This window comes from Pseudophryne corroboree, unplaced genomic scaffold (assembly GCF_028390025.1).
Source record: "Pseudophryne corroboree isolate aPseCor3 unplaced genomic scaffold, aPseCor3.hap2 scaffold_1090, whole genome shotgun sequence".
Lineage (NCBI taxonomy): Eukaryota > Metazoa > Chordata > Amphibia > Anura > Myobatrachidae > Pseudophryne > Pseudophryne corroboree.
Genome location: NW_026967716.1, coordinates 140,992 through 162,036, shown reverse-complemented (window position 1 = coordinate 162,036; position 21,045 = coordinate 140,992). Strand labels below are relative to the sequence as shown.

Sequence of the window (21,045 nt, the reverse complement as noted above, 5' to 3'; positions counted from 1 at the left end):
AATTTGTTCTCTGAAAAGTGTCCACAAAGCCAAGTTTCTGATTAACACCTTTGTAGGGATGGTTTTTAACCTATTACTAAATTAAACTTGCTTCATTAGAAAAAAAGCAAGATGCATCCTCATTTCAATATCTACTGAAATAATACAGGTTGACACCAGGAAACATTAACGCCATTGCATCCTTGCTGCTTTCTCATGTGGAAGTCTGTTTAATGTGAAAACAAGGTGATATCTAATTAGCACACAGGTAAGGAATTAAGAAAATCTTTATTTAAGGGTGAAGATGTTTCTCACAAAATCGTTGCCCCAATGCATCATTGAAATTCAAGCTGGAAAGATGATTTTAATATATCACTTGTACATTTTGTATTGCTCTTCTGGTGACAATGTAGTTTGTTTTTGTCAATTACCATTTTAATAATCGGGTAAATAAAATTAAGTGGATTTTTGAAAGAAAACAATACTGTCAATATACTATTAAAACAAATTAAAATGGTAAAAGTTATTGTACTTTAAGTAAAAATAAAAGAGCAAAAATATCAATCCCAGTTTTGGATTACTTTAATTAACAAAAAAAATGCATATAGCAGAGGATAGTTTCAATCTGCCTACCTCTGGGCTATGGACCCAGCATGCTTCAATTACAGTACTCTGCTGCACATGTAATTTCAAGAGATCCTGAAGCACTCACTCATCATGGGAAAGTACCAATGTGTTTCTTCATTGGTTGATGGAAGAAACATCTTACAAAAACTCTCCAGATTATTGACTATTTAAAGTTTTTCTAGGAAACGTTCCAGATGAATGCTTATTAGCCTTTGTCAGTATGTACTTTTGCAAAGTGTCGCTGTGGCGCAATCAGTTAGTGTGTACGGCTATTAACCAAAAGGTTGGTGGTTCAATTCCACCCCGGGACGTAATTGACCTTGTTATCAGATTTTGGTGATCTTTAAGTAGACAAGTCAAAATTTCAAAAACCCCTGTTATGGTGTAGGGTACCTGGCCTTCTCTGATGTAACCAGAGTTAGATTTGATTCTGTGATTTTATAAAAACAGCTAGGAAGCACAATTTAGCAGTGGTTTGCAGAGAAAAAGAAATATGCTGGCAAAAAAATCCAATTGAGTGATTAAACAGCTCTTCATTTTCTGGCTTTATTTTTATGCTAACAAATGTGTTCTCTGAAAAGTGTCCACAAAGCCAAGTATCTGATTAACATCTTTGTAGGGATGGTTTTTCACCTATTACTAAATTAAACTTACTTCATTGGAAAGGCAGCAAGATGCATCCTCATTTCAATATCTACTGAAATAATACAGGTTGACACCAGGAAACATTAACGCCACTGAATCCTTGCTGCTTTCTCATGTGGAAGTCTGTTTAATGTGAAAACAAGGTGATATCTAATTAGCACACAGGTAAGGAATTAAGAAAATCTTTATTTAAGGGTGAAGATGTTTCTCACAAAATCGTTGCCCCAATGCATCATTGAAATTCAAGCTGGAAAGATGATTTTAATATATCACTTGTACATTTTGTATTGCTCTTCTGGTGACAATGTAGTTTGTTTTTGTCAATTACCATTTTAATAATAGGGTAAAGAAAATTAAGTGGATTTTTGAAAGAAAACAATACTGTCAATATACTATTAAAACAAATTAAAATGGTAAAAGTTATTGTACTTTAAGTAAAAATAAAAGAGCAAAAATATCAATCCCAGTTTTGGATTACTTTAATTAACAAAAAAAAATGCATATAGCAGAGGATAGTTTCAATCTGCCTACCTCTGGGTTATGGACCCAGCATGCTTTCATTACATTACTCTGCTGCACATGTAAGTGCAAGAGATCCTGAAGCACTCACTCATCATGGGAAAGTACCAATGTGTTTCTTCGTTGGTTGATGGAAGAAACATCTTACAAAAACTCTCCAGATTATTGACTTTTTAAAGTTTTTCTAGGAAACGTTCTAGATGAATGCTTATTAGCCTTTGTCAGTATGGACTTTTGCAAAGTGTCTCTGTGGCGCAATCGGTTAGTGTGTTTGGTTATTAACCAAAGGGTTGGTGGTTCAATCCCACCCAGGGATGTAATTGACCTTGTTATCAGATTTTGGTGATCTTTAAGTAGACAAGTCAAAATTTCAAACCCCCTCTTATGGTGTAGGGTACCTGGCCTACTCTGATGTAATCAGAGTTAGATTTGATTAAGTGATTTTATAAAAAATAGCTAGGAAGCACAATTTAGAAGTGGGTTGCAGAGAAAAAGAAATATGCTGGCAGAAAAATTCAACTGAGTGATTAAACAGCTCTTCATTTTCTGGCTTTATTTTTATGCTAACAAATTTGTTCTCTGAAAAGTGTCCACAAAGCCAAGTATCTGATTAACACCTTTGTAGGGATGGTTTTTCACCTATTACTAAATTAAACGTGCTTCATTGGAAAGGCAGCAAGATGCATCCTCATTTCAATATCTACTGAAATAATACAGGTTGACACCAGGAAACATTAAAGCCACTGCATCCTTGCTGCTTTCTCATGTGGAAGTCTGTTTAATGTGAAAACAAGGTGATATCTAATTAGCACACAGGTAAGGAATTAAGAAAATCTTTATTTAAGGGTGAAGAGGTTTCTCACAAAATCGTTGCCCCAATGCATCATTGAAATTCAAGCTGGAAAGATGATTTTAATATATCACTTGTACATTTTGTATTGCTCTTCTGGTGACAATGTAGTTTGTTTTTGTCAATTACCATTTTAATAATCGGGTAAAGAAAATTAAGTGGATTTTTGAAAGAAAACAATACTGTCTATATACTATTAAAACAAATTAAAAAGGTAAAAATTATTGTACTTTAAGTAAAATAAAAAGAGCAAAAATATCAATCCCAGTTTTGGATTACTTTATTTAACAAAAAAAAATGCATATAGCAGAGGATAGTTTCAATCTGCCTACCTCTGGGTTATGGGCCCAGCATGCTTCCATTGCAGTACTCTGCTGCACGTGTAAGTGCAAGAGATCCTGAAGCACTCACTCATCATGGGAAAGTACCAATGTGTTTCTTCATTGGTTGATGGAAGAAACATCTTACAAAAACTCTCCAGATTATTGACTTTTTTAAGTTTTTCTAGGAAACGTTCTAGATGAATGCTTATTAGCCTTTGTCAGTATAAACTTTTGCAATGTGTCTCTGTGGCGCAATCAGTTAGCGTGTTCGGTTATTAACCAAAAGGTTGGTGGGTCAATCCTACCCAGGGACGTAATTTACCTTGTTATCAGATTTTGGTGATCTTTAAGTAGACAAGTCAAAATTTCAAACCCCCTCTTATGGTGTAGGGTACCTGGCCTTCTCTGATGTAATCAGAGTTAGATTTGATTAAGTGATTTTATAAAAGAACAGCTAGGAAGCACAACTTAGCAGTGGGTTGCAGAGAAAAAGAAATATGCTTGCAGAAAAATCCAATTGAGTGATTAAACAGCTCTTCATTTTCTGGCTTTATTTTTATGCTAACAAATTTGTTCTCTGAAAAGTGTCCACAAAGCCAAGTATCTGATTAACACCTTTGTAGGGATGGTTTTTCACCTATTACTAAATTAAACTTGCTTCATTGGAAAGGCAGCAAGTGATGTCATCCAAGCAGTGGGTCAAAGTTGGCTTCAACCCTTGTCTGCTTATGAAAAGAGAAAAGGGATATGCAGGGCATGGCGGCCTTTTGCGACGCTTGGATGACCCCTAGATCGCATTAAACACCCCCACCCTCCTTCGGTGTGGGGCTCATGTTGGCCATGCCCCAGCCCCTGAAGCATTCAAGCTGATTTCTTGCAGCTGCTGGGTACTGTAACAGCTCCAGAGCTGCTCTGTAAGGCAAGTAAAAGGGTGTGGGCCCTGCAGCACTACCTGTAGTTTGCATTGTGCATTGGAAGGCACAAAGTAAGCAGACGGGAGGAGAAGTCAGGATAGTGCACAAGGTTATAGAAGGGAGGGGCTCAAGAAAAGAGAAGTGGAAACAGACAGCATACTAGGCTGGAGAGAGACCTGAGACAAAGAGATCTGAATTATACGAGAGCCGTCCAGGGGAAACACAAATTATGCAGTCAAGTTTCCCACATTTGGGGAAATCGCAAGGGGCAGCACACCCAGAGTGCAATGGGTGAGCCTTGCCCTGGGAGAAGCACCTTCATGATCATAGTATCTCACCTGGCAGGTTAGTAGGAGTTGTCTAGAGCTGGGGAGGGTCGCTGCTCGGGCACTACCTGTCAAGTGAAGGAGATCCAACTGAGGCAGCACAAGGGAACTCTCAAAAGAAGAACAAGGCTAGAGGAAGATCTGAGACAAAGAAATATGACTTTTACCAGAGCTGACCAGAGGAAAGCACAAACACAGTCCACCACTACCACAAATAATGCAGTTGAGTTTCCCACATTTGGGGAAATCACAGGGGTCAGCATACCCAGAATGCAATGAATGAACCTCACCCTGGGAGAACAATCTTCATGACAATAGTATCTCCTATGCAAAATAAGTATGATTTGGGATAGGGCTGGGGAGGGCCGCTGCTCAGGCACATCTCTGTCAAGTAAAGGAGATTCAACTGAGGCAGCACAAGGGAACTCTCATCTGGGGACAACAACTGCAGGGAGAACACATATTTTCAGATGAACATGGGGTGGCAGAAGGCTGCCTAATACTGAAGCACCCCCAAACAACAAACCAAATGCAACAACTAGTGCAAGCATTCCTGGGGGAAGGCCTGCAGCAGATGGATTTGAATATGGTGATGTCATCCAAGCAGTGGGTCAAAGTTGGCTTCAACCCTCGTCTGCATATGAAAAGAGAAAAGGGGCGTGCAGGGCATGGAGGCCTTTTGTGGTGCTTGGATGACCCCTAGTTCGCATTAAGCACCCCCACCCTCCATCGGTGTGGGGCTCATGTTGGCCATTCCCTAGCCCCTGAAGCATTCAAGCTGATTTCTTGCAGCAGCTGGGCACTGTTACAGCTCCAGAGCTGCTCTGTAAAGCAAGTAAAAGGGTGTGGGCCCTGCAGCACTACCCGTAGTTTGCATTGTGCATTGGGAGGTACAAAGTAAGCAGACGGGAGGAGAAGTCAGGATAGTGCACAAGGGTATAGAAGGGAGGGGCTCAAGAAAAAAGAAGTGGAACCAGACAGCAAACTAGGCTGGAGAGAGACCTGAGACAAAGAGATCTGAATTACATGAGAGCCGACCAGGGAAAACTCAAATTATGCAGTCAAGTTTCCCACATTTGGGGAAATCGCAGGGGCAGCACACCCAGAGTGCAATGGGTGAGCCTTGCCCTGGGAGAAGCAACTTCATGATCATAGTATCTCACCTGGCAGGTAAGTAGGAGTTGGGCTAGAGCTGGGGAGGGTCGCTGCTCGGGCACCCCCCTGTCAAGTGAAGGAGATCCAACTGAGGCAGCACAAGGGAACTCTCGAAAGAAGAACAAGGCTAGAGGAAGATCTGAGACAAAGAAATCTGACTTTTACCAGAGCTGACCAGAGGAAAGCACAAACACAGTCCCCCACTACCACAAATAATGCAGTCGAGTTTCCCACATTTGGGGAAATCACAGGGGTCAGCATACCCAGAATGCAATGAATGAACCTCACCCTGGGAGAACAATCTTCATGACCATGGTATCTCCTATGCAAAATAAGTATGATTTGGGATAGGGCTGGGGAGGGCCGTTGCTCAGGCACATCTCTGTCAAGTAAGTTGCATTTGATTTGTTGTTTGGGAGTGCTTCAGTATTAGGCAGCCTTCTGCCCTACCATGTTCATCTGAAAATATGTGTTCTCCCTGCAGTTGTTGTCCCCAGATGAGAGTTCCCTTGTGCTGCCTCAGTTGAATCTCCTTTTGGAGAAGACCTCAATAAGATTGTAGCTGATCTGGCTACTGCTAAAACAGCTTGCCTACCTAGTATTACTCCTACCACGCAGAAGGCTAAAAGTACTTTTCTTGGCCCTTTCATCCTCCAGGTAAAGCGTACCCAAGGTCAGGCATACCCAAAGCAAGCTCATGTTTCCAGACCTGCCAAGCCCAGACTGAAGCAATCCTGGGCTGCCCATCAGCCTGCTTCCAAAACGGACAAGCCTGCCGCATGACGGTGCAGGCCTCCCTCTGGGGGATCCCAGGGTGGGGGGCCCGACTTCTAGGTTTGGCAAAGAAAGGTATAATTCTAAGCTAGAGAATTCTGTTTGGAGCTCACCTTGTACTTTATGAAGAAATAATCAGCATTGTGGCTGAGCAGATACATGTAGTGTGTGGCTGCAAACTGCATGGATCTGCTGCGTTGTAATGCTGATTCTTTTTTTTTTTTTGCAAAGTACCAATAGCTTCATATAATGTTCACAATTTTTATGCAGGATCAAATAGCTCAATAGGTAGGGTGTTTGATTAGAATTCAACAGGTTATAGGTTTGAATCCTGGGTATGGTAGTTTGAGATGTGTTATTTAATAAAGTATGTTGTTCTGACTGCCGGCATCCTATCACCTGGGATATCATACTAAATAAATGGAGTTGATCAAATTTTTTTTTTTTTTTTTTAACTAGGGACAATTTCCAGATACTTCTCTTTATAACTGAGATTGCCCCCTGGAACTTCACATCAGTTGACAACTATGCATGAGTGGGCAGTGCTTGCCCTGGATCTGCCCACCCATTTATGTGCCGTCATAAAATAAAGCATGACTAACAGTTATCCTGGGCGTACACTACACAATTATCTGTCAGGCTATCTATCCAGTCTGGATGGATGGAATGAAAATCTGGTAATGTATAGGAGCAAATGTCAATTAACCATTTGCTCCCAAACACTAGAAAAGTGGTCAAAAATGGTCATTACACAAATTGGTTAAACCCAAAATTTAACCAATTTGTTTAGGGGACCATTTTTGTCCATTTTTTAGTGTTTGAGAGTAAATCGTTGATGGTCATTTGCTCACATAGATAACCGGATTTCTATTCCAACCAGCCAGTGTTGGAGAGATGGTCTGCCAGATTACATAATGCATACCAGAGCCATAACTAGACTTTTTGGTGCCCTGTGACAGAGAATTATATGCCCTCCCCCCCATTTTTGCAATATGGACAAAAGGCGCATGCCTTGTGGGGAAGGGGCATAACAAGATTGGTCTCAGAGAAAGCACATGAGATATGAAGATATATCTAGTATACTTGACACTCAATGGTTTGTGGTATTGCCGGGGTGCCCTCCTTAAATGCTTATACAGTCACACATGGCATGTTTGTGTAAATGGCATATCAGCAGTCAGCACTAACTGGTGACATGCCATTTGTACAAGTAAGCCATATGTGACTAATATATAAACATACTTTATTAAATAACACCTCAAACTATCATACCCAGGATTCAAACCTATAACCTGTTAAATTCTAATCAAACACCCTACCCATTGAGATAATTGATCCTGCATCTATTCTAACCTCCAAAAACAGATTCAGTTGCATTTTCCAGCGTGTTTTGTTTGCGCCTTTGCAAATGTCTTACATCGACAAACTTATTTAGTACTATTTTGCAAATAGGGTTACATTGTCGCAACATTGTGTTCCCTAATTGCTTGATTTTTTAAATGCAAAAATTGATAAAGACACCTGATAATTGCTCTGTGGAGTCTTCTTTTGTGTCTACTTCTTATCTACATTTAATTCCCTACCTATAATCAAGGCATTTTTAAATGCTGGGCGCTGCCAGGACGTGAGGCCTACCTAGTCTTTAGATCTGAATTTGAATGTACTTGTGAACTAACTTAATTTCCTACTTCTAAATTCATTCCTAAATTCACTACTTACATTAATCCTGTAGTTGGGCATTTTGAGCCTTCAATTGTGGGCATTGTTTTGTGTCCAGACCAGCAGCTGGTGGTGTGCATTTGCTGGAAAGGCATCGAAGACCTCCGATATGCTGCATCTCCTGATGTGTATCTGCCTCAAGTGGCTGTCAGCAAATGCATGCTAGACACCCCATTCCAAGCTGATTGTGACATCACGGAACATGCATCATAGAACAGGCATGCTAGAACATGGGTCTTCAACCTGCGACCCTCCAGCTGCTGTGGAACTACATATCCCAGCATGCCCTGCCTCAGTTTTAGCATACCTTAATAGCAAAACTGTGGCAGGGCATGCTGGGATGTGTAGTTTCACAGCAGCTGGAGGGCCACAGGATGAAGACCCATGTGCTAGAACCAAACCGCAGGTACATTGAATGCTAGCAAGCTGAATGTTTAAATCCTTTTTGTTCCGCAGCATTCCAATGCAGAAGATTCCATGGAACCAGAGATTATTCCATTGAGAAGGACATGCTGCCTGGATGACTGCACTGTGCAAATTAAATCACGGAGCCAGTTGGCTTGTGGGTGGCTCTGGTGACTGGGTGGTTGGGTGGGCGGTGTGTCGGAGGTGGAGCACATGCAAATGAATGTGTATCATCCAGCTAGTGAGAGAGAAAACTCATGCAGGAGTGTGCCTGCTTGTCAGTGAGTTATGCACCTTGCCAGACGTCAAATCTACATGGAGCAACTGGAGGGGACAAGAGCAGGTTTGGAAAATATAGACAGAAGAGCATATATGCTGGCGCATTCTCCATGATTGTGTCAGCTTATGTTTTGGTGCACTGCACTTTCCTCCACTAAGTTTTAGCCATTTTGTTTAAACGCAAGTGTAGTTGCTTCTCGCTCTTTTGGCTGTGATATTGTATCGTGGTTGAAGAGTCTGCTGGAGGGATTGTTTTCTTCATTGGCGAGAGACTGAAGATATTCCAGGATGGAAGGCTTGGGAACACTATCCGTTTTTCAGTTGTGGAAGAGTTGAAAGACCGGATTGGACTACATTCTATAGTAAAGGGTATCTTTGTATTTATTAATCCTCCCTTTATATGTGTCTGTCTTTCAATAAAGCTTTGGTCTTGTGATTCCGTCACCCTCTTACACTCCACACCCATAGCCTTATTAACTATTGTATTGTTTAAATGTATAGTGCAGTTCATGATTTATAGTGTAGGCTGGCCTGTGCTGTAGTTCTTGAACTGTACTATACCGACAGCATTTGTATTGTGTTTTGGCTGTGCTGCAACACAGTACTTATATGTGTAATGTTTATGTATGTTTTTTTGCTTCTTTATGTCAATAAAGACTGCTTTTTCAATCCAATATCTGAAAACAATCAATGTTTATCTTTGATGGCAATAGAAGTGGTATGATATTTGCTGCTTTTGAAAGGCAATATCTGATATGTCCCCTATCTGGGAACCATATATTAAATGGCTTTTCAGAAAAGGGAGATGGGAGAAGAGCTTTCAGTACTTGTAGGACCGATGCACATTTCCTATTCTAGCCTCCAAAAACAGATTCAGTTGCATTTTCCAGCATGTTTTGGATGCGCCTTTGCAAATGTCTTACATCGACAAACTTATTTAGTACTATTTTGCAAATAGGGTTACATTGTTGCAACATTGTGTTCCCTAATTGCTTGATTTTTTAAATGCAACAATTGATAAAAACACCTGATAACTGCTCTGCGGAGTCTTATTTTGTGTCTACTTCTTATCTACATTTAATTCCGTACCTCTAATCAAGGCATTTTTAAATGCTGGCGGCTGCCAGGACGTGAGGCCTACCTAGACTTTAGATCTGAATTTGAATGTACTTGTGAACTAACTTAATTTCCTACTTCTAAATTCATTCCTAAATTCACTACTTACATGAATCCTGTAGTTGGGCATTTTGGGACTTCGATTGTGGGCATTGTTTTGTGTCCAGACCAGCAGCAGGTGGTGTGCATTTGCTGGAAAGGCATCGAAGACCTCCGATATGCTGCATCTCCTGATGTGTGTCTCCCTCAAGTGGCTGTCAGCAAATGCCTGCTAGACACCCCATTCCAAGCTGATTGTGACATCACGGAACATGCATCATAGAACAGGCATGCTAAAACATGGGTCTTCAACCTGCGACCCTCCAGCTGCTGTGGAACTACACATCCCAGCATGCCCAGCCTCAGTTTTAGCATACCTTAATAGCAAAACTGTGGCAGGGCATGCTGGGATGTGTAGTTTCACAGCAGCTGGAGGGCCACAGGATGAAGACCCATGTGCTAGAGCCAAGCCGCAGGTACATTGAATGCTAGCAAGCTGAATATTTAAATCCTTTTTGTTCCGCAGCATTCCAATGCGGAAGATTCCATGGAACCAGATATCCTTCCATTGAGAAGGACATGCTGCCTGGATGACTACACTGTGCAAATTAAATCACAGAGCCAGTTGGTTTGTGGGTGGCTCTGGTGACTGGGTGGTTGGGTGGTTGGGTGGGTGGTGTGTCGGAGGTGGAGCACATGCAAATGATTGTGTATCATCCAGCTAGTGAGAGTGAAAACTCATGCAGGAGTGTGCCTGCTTGTCAGTGGGTTATGCACCTTGCCAGACGTTAAATCTACATAGAGCAGCTGGAGGGGACAAGAGCAGGTTTGCAAAATATAGATAGAAGAGCATATATGCTGGCGCATTCTCCATGATTGTGTCAGCTTATGTTTTGGTGCACTGCACTTTCCTCCACTAAGTTTTAGCCATTTTTGTTAAGCTCAAGTGTAGTTGCTTCTCTGCCTTTTGGCTGTGATCTTGTATTGTGGTTGAAGGGTCTGCTGGAGGGAGGGATTGCTTTCTTCATTGGCGAAAGACCAAAGATATTCCAGGATGGAAGGCTTGGGAACACTATCCGTTTTTCAATTGTGGAAGAGTTGAAAGACCGGATTGGACTACATTCTATAGTAAAGGATGTCTTTCTATTTATTAATCCTCCCCTTATATGTGTCAGTCTTTCAATAAAGCTTCGGGCTTGTGATTCCCTCACCCTCTTACACTCCACACCCATAGCCTTATTAACTGTTGTATTATTGTACAGTTTAAATGTATAGTGCAGTTCATGATTTATAGTGTAGGCTGGCCTGTGCTGTAGTTCTTGAACTGTACTATACCGTCAGCATTTCTATTGTGTTTTGGCTGTGCCGCAACGCGGTACTTATGTGTGTAATGTTTATGTATGTTTTTTTGCTTCTTTATGTGCATCGGTCCTACAAGTACTGAAAGCTCTTCTCCCATCTCCCTTTTCTGAAAAGCCATTTAATATATGGTTCCCAGATAGGGGACATATCAGATATTGGATTTCAAAAGCATCAAATATCATACCACTTTTATTGCCATCAAAGATAAACATTGATTGTTTTCAGATATTGGCTTGAAAAAGCAGTCTTTATTGACATAAAAAAAAACATACATAAACATTGCACACATAAATACAGTGTTGCAGCACAGCCAAAACACAATACAAATGCTGACGGTATAGTACAGTTCAAGAACTACAGCACAGGCCAGTCTACACTATAAATCATGAACTGCACTATACATTTAAACTATACAATAATACAACAGTTAATAAGGCTATGGGTGTGGAGTGTAAGAGGGTGAGGGATTCACAAAACCGAAGCTTTATTGTAACACAGACACATATAAGGGGAGGGTCAATAAATAGAAAGATATCCTTTACTATAGAATGTAGTCCAATCCGACTTCTGTGCTCTTCCACAACTGAAAAACAGATAGTGTTCCCAAGCCTTCCATCCTGGAATATCTTTGGTCTTTCGCCAATGAAGAAAACAATCCCTCCCTCCAGCAGACCCTTCAACCACGATACAAGATCACAGCCAAAAGGCAGAGAAGCAACTACACTTGAGCTTAACAAAAATGGCTAAAACTTAGTGGAGGAAAGTGCAGTGCACCAAAACATAAGCTGACACAATCATGGAGAATGCGCCAGCATATATGCTCTTCTATCTATATTTTGCAAACCTGCTCTTGTCCCCTCCAGCTGCTCTATGTAGATTTAACGTCTGGCAAGGTGCATAACCCACTGACAAGCAGGCACACTCCTGCATGAGTTTTCTCTCTCACTAGCTGGATGATACACAATCATTTGCATGCGCTCCACTTCCGACACACCACCCACCCAACCACCCAGTCACCAGAGCCACCCACAAGCCAACTGGCTCCGTGATTTAATTTGCACAGTGTAGTCATCCAGGCAGCATGTCCTTCTCAATGGAAGGATCTCTGGTTCCATGGAATCTTCCGCATTGGAATGCTGCGGAACAAAAAGGATTTAAATATTCAGCTTGCTAGCATTCAATGTACCTGCGGCTTGGCTCTAGCACATGGGTCTTCATCCTGTGGCCCTCCAGCTGCTGTGAAACTACACATCCCAGCATGCCCTGCCACAGTTTTGCTATTAAGGTATGCTAAAACTGAGGCAGGGCATGCTGGGATGTGTAGTTCCACAGCAGCTGGAGGGTCGCAGGTTGAAGACCCATGTTTTAGCATGCCTGTTCTATGATGCATGTTCCATGATGTCACAATCAGCTTGGAATGGGGTGTCTAGCAGGCATTTGCTGACAGCCACTTGAGGGAGACACACATCAGGAGATGCAGCATATCGGAGGTCTTCGATGCCTTTCCAGCAAATGCACACCACCTGCTGCTGGTCTGGACACAAAACAATGCCCACAATCGAAGTCCCAAAATGCCCAACTACAGGATTCATGTAAGTAGTGAATTTAGGAATGAATTTAGAAGTAGGAAATTAAGTTAGTTCACAAGTACATTCAAATTCAGATCTAAAGACTAAACACAAAACACAAAATAAGACTCCACAGAGCAATTATCAGGTGTCTTTATCAATTGTTGCATTTAAAAAATCAAGCAATTAGGGAACACAATGTTGCGACAATGTAACCCTATTTGCAAAATAGTACTAAATAAGTTTGTCGATGTAAGACATTTGCAAAGGCGCAAACAAAACACGCTGGAAAATGCAACTGAATCTGTTTTTGGAGGTTAGAAAAGATGCAGGATCAAGTAGCTCAATGGGTAGGGTGTTTGATTAGAATTCAACAGGTTATAGGTTTGAATCCTGGGTATGATAGTTTGAGGTGTTATTTAATAAAGCATGTTTATATATTAGTCACACATGGCTTACTTGTACAAATGGCATGTCACCAGTTAGTGCTGACTGCTGATATGCCATTTGCACAAACATGCCATGTGTGACTGTATATGCATTTAAGGAGGGCACCCCGGCAATACCACAAACCATTGAGTGTCAAGTATACTAGATATATCTTCATATCTCATGTGCTTTCTCTGAGACCAATCTTGTTATGCCCCTTCTCCACAAGGCATGCACCTTTTGTCCATATTGCAAAAATGGGGAGGGGGGGGGGGGCATATAATTCTCTGTCACAGGGCACCAAAAAGTCTAGTTATGGCTCTGGTATGCATTATGTAATCTGGCAGACCATCTCTCTCCTTTACTTGACAGAGATGTGCCTGAGCAGCGGCCCTCCCCAGCCCTATCCCAAATCATACTTATTTTGCATAGGAGATACCATGGTCATGAAGATTGTTCTCCCAGGGTGAGGTTCATTCATTGCATTCTGGGTATGCTGACCCCTGTGATTTCCCCAAATGTGGGAAACTCGACTGCATTATTTGTGGTAGTGGGGGACTGTGTTTGTGCTTTCCTCTGGTCAGCTCTGGTAAAAGTCAGATTTCTTTGTCTCAGATCTTCCTCTAGCCTTGTTCTTCTTTCGAGAGTTCCCTTGTGCTGCCTCAGTTGGATCTACTTCACTTGACAGGGATGTGCCCGAGCAGCGACCCTCCCCAGCTCTAGCCCAACTCCTACTTACCTGCCAGGTGAGATACTATGATCATGAAGGTGCTTCTCCCAGGGCAAGGCTCACCCATTGCACTCTGGGTGTGCTGCCCCTGCGATTTCCCCAAATGTGGGAAACTTGACTGCAGAATTTGTGTTTCCCCTGGTCGGCTCTCGTATAATTCAGATCTCTTTGTCTCGGGTCTCTCTACAGCCTAGTTTGCTGTCTGTTTCCACTTCTTTTTTCTTGAGCCCCTCCCTTTTATACCCTTGTGCACTATCCTGACTTCTCCTCCTCTCTGCTTACTTTGTGCCTACCAATGCACAATGCAAACTACAGGTAGTGCTGCAGGGCCCACACCCTTTTACTTGCCTTACAGAGCAGCTCTGGAGCTGTTACAGTGCCAAGCTGCTGCAAGAAATCAGCTTGAATGCTTCAGGGGCTGGGGCATGGCCAACATGAGACCAACACCGAAGGAGGGTGGGGGTGTTTAATGCAAACTAAGGGTCATCCAAGCGCCGCTAAAGGCCGCCATGCCCTGCACGCCCCTTTTCTCTTTTCATATGCAGACGAGGGTTGAAGCCAACTTTGACCCACTGCTTGGATGACATCACCATATGCAAATCCATCTGCGGCAGGCCTTCCCCCAGGAATGCTTGCACTAGTTGTTGCATTTGGTTTGTTGTTTGGGGGTGCTTCAATATTAGGCAGCCTTCTGCCCTCCCATGTTCATCTGAAAATATGTGTTCTCCCTGCAGTTGTTGTCCCCAGATGAGAGTTCCCTTGTGCTGCCTCAGTTGAATCTCCTTTACTTGACAGAGATGTGCCTGAGCAGCGGCCCTCCCCAGCCCTATCCCAAATCATACTTATTTTGCATAGGAGATACCATGGTCATGAAGATTATTCTCCCAGGGTGAGGTTCATTCATTGCATTCTGGGTATGCTGACCCCTGTGATTTCCCCAAATGTGGGTAACTCGACTGCATTATTTGTGGTAGTGGGGGACTGTGTTTGTGTTTTCCTCTGGTCAGCTCTGGTAAAAGTCAGATTTCTTTGTTTCAGATCTTCCTCTAGCCTTGTTCTTCTTTCGAGAGTTCTCTTGTGCTGCCTCAGTTGGATCTCCTTCACTTGACAGGGGGGTGCCCGAGCAGCGACCCTCCCCAGCTCAAGCCCAACTCCTACTTACCTGCCAGGTGAGATACTATGATCATGAATGTGCTTCTCCCAGGGCAAGGCTCACCCATTGCACTCTGGGTGTGCTGCCCCTGCGATTTCCCCAAATGTGGGAAACTTGACAGTATAATTTGTGTTTCCCCTGGTCGGCTCTCATATAATTCAGATCTCTTTGTCTCAGGTCTCTCTCCAGCCTAGTTTGCTGTCTGTTTCCACTTCTTTTTTCTTGAGCCCCTCCCTTTTATACCCTTGTGTACTATCCTGACTTCTCCTCCTGTCTGCTTACTTTGTGCCTTCCAATGCACAATGCAAACTACACACCCTTTTACTTGCCTTACAGAGCAGCTCTGGAGCTGTTACAGTGCCAAGCTGCTGTAAGAAATCAGCTTGAATGCTTCAGGGGCTGGGGCATTGTCAACATGAGCCCCACACCGTAGGAGGGTGAAGGGGTTTAATGCGAACTAAGGGTCATCCAAGCGCCGCAAAAGGCCGCCATGCCCTGCATACCCCTTTTCTCTTTTCATATGCAGATGAGGGTTCCAGCCAACTTTGGCCCACTGCTTGGATGACATCACCGTATGCAAATCCGTCTTCTGCAGAACTTCCCCCAGGAATGCTTGTACTAGTTGTTGCATTTGGTTTGTTGTTTGGGGGTGCTTCAGTATTAGGCAGCCTTCTGCCCTCCCATGTTCATCTGAAAATATGTGTTCTCCCTGCAGTTGTTGTCCCCAGATGAGAGTTCCCTTGTGCTGCCTCAGTTGAATCTCCTATACTTGACAGAGATGTGCCTGAGCAGCAGCCCTCCCCAGCCCTATCCCAAATCATACTTATTTTGCATAGGCGATACCATGGTCATGAAGATTGTTCTCCCAGGGTGAGGTTCATTCATTGCATTCTGGGTATGCTGACCCCTGTGATTTCCCCAAATGTGGGAAACTCGACTGCATTATTTGTGGTAGTGGGGGACTGTGTTTGTGCTTTCCTCTGGTCAGCTCTGGTAAAAGTCAGATTTCTTTGTCTCAGATCTTCCTCTAGCCTTGTTCTTCTTTCGAGAGTTCCCTTGTGCTGCCTCAGTTGGATCTCCTTCACTTGACAGGGGGTGCCCGAGCAGCAATCCTCCACAGCTCTGGCCCAACTCCTACTTACCTGCCAGGTGAGATACTATGATCTTCACTGTTAGGGCAATCAGGATGTGGAATTCCCTGCCAGGGAAGGTGGTAATGGCGGACTCTGTAATTGGATTTAAAAAAGGAATGGATACATTTCTGAATGAAAAAGCTATCCAAGGTTATAATACTTAAAATATCAACATGGTTAATCCGGGGGTAACATGAGTTGTAGTAGCTAACTTGTCATAAAACATTATTCAGCAAGTATGTAGAATCATCACAACTTAAAACAGGTTGAACACGATGGGCAATTTGCCTCTATTCAACCTCAAAAACTATGTTACTATATGTTACTATATTACTATGTTACTGTAGTATACAGAACACCACAATGCAATGAGCAGTGATAGTGAGCACTGATAAGGATACTAGAACTGACACTGAGCAGCAAGATGCAGCACTGGACTATTAATAATGTACTGTAGTATGCTGAGCACAACAATGCAGCACAAGACAATGAGCAGTGATACTGAGCACTGATGAGGATACTACTGAGAACTGACACTGAGCAGGAGAGACACACTACTAGTATTACTGAGCAGCAATAAGTATCCACTGATACTGAGCACTGATATTGAGATTTCCACTGAGAGAACATAGCCACGTCCTCTCCGCTCTCTCTTCAATGCACGAGTAAAAATGGCGGCAACGCGCAGCTCTTTATATGGAATCCGAATCTCGCGAGAATCCGACAGCGGGATGATGACATTTTCCCTTGTTCAGGTTTTCCGAGTCAGGCGGGAACAACCGAGCCTGCCTCGGACCAGTGTAAACCACGTGGAGTTCATGGGGAATTCGGTTCTCGGAGAACCGAACCCGCTCCTCTCTACCTTATACCCATCAATTTTTTTTATTTTCAATCTAAGCCCCTGCAGTTTTCTGTAAGCATCTGCTTTGCTATGATGATCAACAAGTCACAAGGGCAAACACTCAGGGCTTGAGGCGTAGATCTTAGGACCAGCTGCTACAAGCATGGCAGAGGTGTCACTATCACTGGTGACACCCAGAGAGGTGGCGAGGGAGATTGTAATGCAGTGCGCGCAGATAAGCAGCGCAATGGTAAAAAGGAGGCATGGTTTCATAGGTAGGGGCGTGGCCTGGTGGCCTGAATCTACATTTTGTTGCTCCGGGTGTCTCGGGGGTTGGGGGCTGCACCGGGGACCAGTGTGTGAGCGGTGCTGGCTCCTGCACAGTGACAGGGCATGGCCACTAGAGATGTGCACCGGAAATTTTTCGGGTTTTGTGTTTTGGTTTTGGGTTCGGTTCCGCGGCCGTGTTTTGGGTTCGAACGCGTTTTGGCTAAACCTCACCGAATTTTTTTTGTCGGATTCGGGTGTGTTTTGGATTCGGGTGTTTTTTTCAAAAAACCCTAAAAAACAGCTTAAATCATAGAATTTGGGAGTCATTTTGATCCCAAAGTATTATTAACCTCAATAACCATAATTTCCACTCATTTTCAGTCTATTCTTAACACCTCACACCTCACAATATTATTTTTAGTCCTAAAATTTGCACCGAGGTCGCTGGATGACTAAGCTCAGCGACTAAGTGGCCGACACAAACACCTGGCCCATCTAGGAGTGGCACTGCAGTGTCACGCAGGATGGCCCTTCCAAAAAACACTCCCCAAACAGCACATGACGCAAAGAAAAAAAGAGGCGCAATGAGGTAGCTGTGTGACTAAGCTCAGCGACCCAAGTGGCCGACACAAACACCTGGCCCATCTAGGAGTGGCACTGCAGTGTCACGCAGGATGGCCCTTCCAAAAACATTCCCCAAACAGCACATGACGCAAAGAAAAAAAGAGGCGCAATGAGGTAGCTGTGTGACTAAGCTCAGCGACCCATGTGGCCGACACAAACACCTGGCCCATCTAGGAGTGTCACTGCAGTGTCACGCAGGATGGCCCTTCCAAAAAACACTCCCCAAACAGCACATGACGCAAAGAAAAAAAGAGGTGCAATGAGGTAGCTGTGTGACTAAGCTCAGCGACCCAAGTGGCCGACACAAACACCTGGCCCATCTAGGAGTGGCACTGCAGTGTCACGCAGGATGGCCCTTCCAAAAAACACTCCCCAAACAGCACATGACGCAAAGAAAAATGAAAGAAAAAAGAGGTGCAAGATGGAATTGTCCTTGGGCCCTCCCACCCACCCTTATGTTGTATAAACAGGACATGCACACTTTAACCAACCCATCATTTCAGTGACAGGGTCTGCCACACGACTGTGACTGAAATGACGGGTTGGTTTGGACCCCCACCAAAAAAGAAGCAATTAATCTCTCCTTGCACAAACTGGCTCTACAGAGGCAAGATGTCCACCTCATCATCATCCTCCGATTCATCACCGTGTACATCCCCCTCCTCACAGATTATCAATTCGTCCCCACTGGAATCCACCATGTCAGCTCCCTGTGTACTTTGTGGAGGCAATTGCTGCTCGTCAATGTCTCCACGGAGCAATTGATTATAATTCATTTTAATGAACATCATCTTCTCCACATTTTCTGGAAGTAACCTCGTACGCCGATTGCTGACAAGGTGAGCGGCGGCACTAAACACTCTTTCGGAGTACACACTTGTGGGAGGGCAACTTAGGTAGAATAAAGCCAGTTTGTGCAAGGGCCGCAAATTGCCTCTTTTTCCTGCCAGTATACGTACGGACTGTCTGACGTGCCTACTTGGATGCGGTCACTCATATAATCCTCCACCATTCTTTCAATGGTGAGAGAATCATATGCAGTGACAGTAGATGACATGTCCGTAATCGTTGGCAGGTCCTTCAGTCCGGACCAGATGTCAGCATCAGCAGTCGCTCCAGACTGCCCTGCATCACCGCCAGCGGGTGGGCTCGGAATTCTGAGCCTTTTCCTCGCACCCCCAATTGCGGGAGAATGTGAAGGAGGAGCTGTTGACCGATCAAGTTCCACTTGACTTGATAATTTTCTCACCAGCAGGTCTTTGAACCCCTGCAGACTTGTGTCTGCCGGAAAGAGAGATACAACGTAGGTTTTAAATCTAGGATCGAGCACGGTGGCCAAAATGTAGTGCTCTGATTTCAACAGATTGACAACCTGTGAATCCTGGTTAAGCGAATGAAGGGCTCCATCCACAAGTCCCACATGCCTAGCGGAATCGCTCTGTCTTAGCTCCTCCTTCAATGTCTCCAGCTTCTTCTGCAAAAGCCTGATGACGGGAATGACCTGACTCAGGCTGGCAGTGTCTGAACTGACTTCACGTGTGGCAAGTTCAAAAGGTTGCAGAACCTTGCACAACGTTGAAATCATTCTCCACTGCGCTTGAGACAGGTGCATTCCACCTCCTATATCGTGGTCAGATGTATAGGCTTGAATGGCCTTTTGCTGCTCCTCCATCCTCTGAAGCATATAGAGGGTTGAATTCCACCTCGTTACCACTTCTTGCTTCAGATGATGGCAGGGCAGGTTCAGGCGTTTTTGGTGTTGCTCCAGTCTTCTGTACGTGGTGCCTGTACGCCGAAAGTGTCCCGCAATTCTTCTGGCCACCGACAGCATCTCTTGCACGCCCCTGTCGTTTTTTAAATAATTCTGCACCACCAAATTCAAGGTATGTGCAAAACATGGGACGTGCTGGAATTTGCCCAGATATAATGCACGCACAATATTGCTGGCGTTGTCCGATGCCACAAATCCACAGGAGAGTCCAATTGGGGTAAGCCATTCTGCGATGATCTTCCTCAGTTGCCGTAAGAGGTTTTCAGCTGTGTGCGTATTCTGGAAAGCGGTGATACAAAGCGTAGCCTGCCTAGGAAAGAGTTGGCATTTGCGAGATGCTGCTACTGGTGCCGCCGCTGCTGTTCTTGCGGCGGGAGTCAATACATCTACCCAGTGGGCTGTCACAGTCATATAGTCCTGAGTCTGCCCTGCCCCACTTGTCCACATGTCCGTGGTTAAGTGGACATTGGGTACAACTGCATTTTTTAGGACACTGGTGAGTCTTTTTCTGAGGTCTGTGTACATTTTCGGTATCGCCTGCCTAGAGAAATGGAACCTAGATGGTATTTGGTACCGGGGACACAGTACCTCAATCAAGTCTATAGTTGGCTCTGAAGTAATGATGGATACCGGAACCACGTTTCTCACCGCCCAGGATGCCAAGGCCTCCGTTATCTGGGATGACCATCGACTCCCAGCAGCAACAACAGCAGCGCCAGCAGCAGTAGGCGTTACACTCAAGGATGCATCGGAGGAATCCCAGGCAGGAGAGAACTCGTCAGAATTGCCAGTGACATGGCCTGCAGGACTATTGGCATTCCTGGGGAAGGAGGAAATTGACACTGAGGGAGTTGGTGGGGTGGTTTGCGTGAGCTTGGTTACAAGAGGAAGGGATTTACTGGTCAGTGGACTGCTTCCGCTGTCGCCCAAAGTTTTTGAACTTGTCACTGACTTATGATGAATGCGCTGCAGGTGACGTATAAGGGAGGATGTTCCGAGGTGGTTAACGTCCTTACCCCTACTTATTACAGCTTGACAAAGGCAACACACGGCTTGACACCTGTTGTTCGCATTTCTGTTGAAATACTTCCACACCGAAGAGCTGATTTTTTGGGTATTTTCACCAGGCATGTCAATGGCCATATTCCTCCCACGGACAACAGGTGTCTCCCCGGGTGCCTGACTTAAACAAACCACCTCACCATCAGAATCCTCCTTGTCAATTTCCTCCCCAGCGCCAGCAACACCCATATCCTCCTCATCCTGGTGTACTTCAACACTGACATCTTCAATCTGACTATCAGGAACTGGACTGTGGGTGCTCCTTCCAGCACTTGCAGGGGGTGTGCAAATGGTGGAAGGTGCATGCTCTTCACGTCCAGTGTTGGGAAGGTCAGGCATCGCAACCGACACAATTGGACTCTCCTTGTGGATTTGTGATTTTGAAGAACGCACAGTTCTTTGCTGTGCTTTTGCCAGCTTAAGTCTTTTCAT

The 21,045-nt window shown here is 44.1% G+C and overlaps 8 non-coding genes and 1 pseudogene across 8 annotated transcripts; 5 read left to right on the top strand and 4 right to left on the bottom strand.

The window, feature by feature from the left end:
• Nucleotides 1–4,046: 4,046 nt before the first annotated feature.
• Nucleotides 4,047–4,210, bottom strand: LOC134989017 (U1 spliceosomal RNA). Its single transcript, XR_010194352.1, has one exon. It is a non-coding gene; the product is annotated as a U1 spliceosomal RNA (small nuclear RNA).
• Nucleotides 4,211–4,360: 150 nt separating this feature from the next.
• LOC134988984 (U1 spliceosomal RNA) lies at nt 4,361–4,524 on the bottom strand. Its single transcript, XR_010194321.1, has one exon. It is a non-coding gene; the product is annotated as a U1 spliceosomal RNA (small nuclear RNA).
• A 674-nt stretch (nt 4,525–5,198) lies between these two features.
• On the bottom strand, nt 5,199–5,361 carry LOC134988962 (U1 spliceosomal RNA). Its single transcript, XR_010194302.1, has one exon. It is a non-coding gene; the product is annotated as a U1 spliceosomal RNA (small nuclear RNA).
• A 152-nt stretch (nt 5,362–5,513) lies between these two features.
• Nucleotides 5,514–5,677, bottom strand: LOC134988978 (U1 spliceosomal RNA). Its single transcript, XR_010194316.1, has one exon. It is a non-coding gene; the product is annotated as a U1 spliceosomal RNA (small nuclear RNA).
• Nucleotides 5,678–13,444: 7,767 nt separating this feature from the next.
• LOC134988977 (U1 spliceosomal RNA) lies at nt 13,445–13,608 on the top strand. The gene has a single exon (XR_010194315.1). It is a non-coding gene; the product is annotated as a U1 spliceosomal RNA (small nuclear RNA).
• Nucleotides 13,609–13,760: 152 nt separating this feature from the next.
• On the top strand, nt 13,761–13,923 carry LOC134988954 (U1 spliceosomal RNA). Its single transcript, XR_010194293.1, has one exon. It is a non-coding gene; the product is annotated as a U1 spliceosomal RNA (small nuclear RNA).
• Nucleotides 13,924–14,597: 674 nt separating this feature from the next.
• On the top strand, nt 14,598–14,761 carry LOC134989001 (U1 spliceosomal RNA). The gene has a single exon (XR_010194337.1). It is a non-coding gene; the product is annotated as a U1 spliceosomal RNA (small nuclear RNA).
• Nucleotides 14,762–14,913: 152 nt separating this feature from the next.
• LOC134988975 (U1 spliceosomal RNA) lies at nt 14,914–15,055 on the top strand (annotated as a pseudogene).
• Nucleotides 15,056–15,731: 676 nt separating this feature from the next.
• On the top strand, nt 15,732–15,895 carry LOC134988991 (U1 spliceosomal RNA). Its single transcript, XR_010194328.1, has one exon. It is a non-coding gene; the product is annotated as a U1 spliceosomal RNA (small nuclear RNA).
• The last annotated feature ends 5,150 nt before the right edge of the window (nt 15,896–21,045 follow it).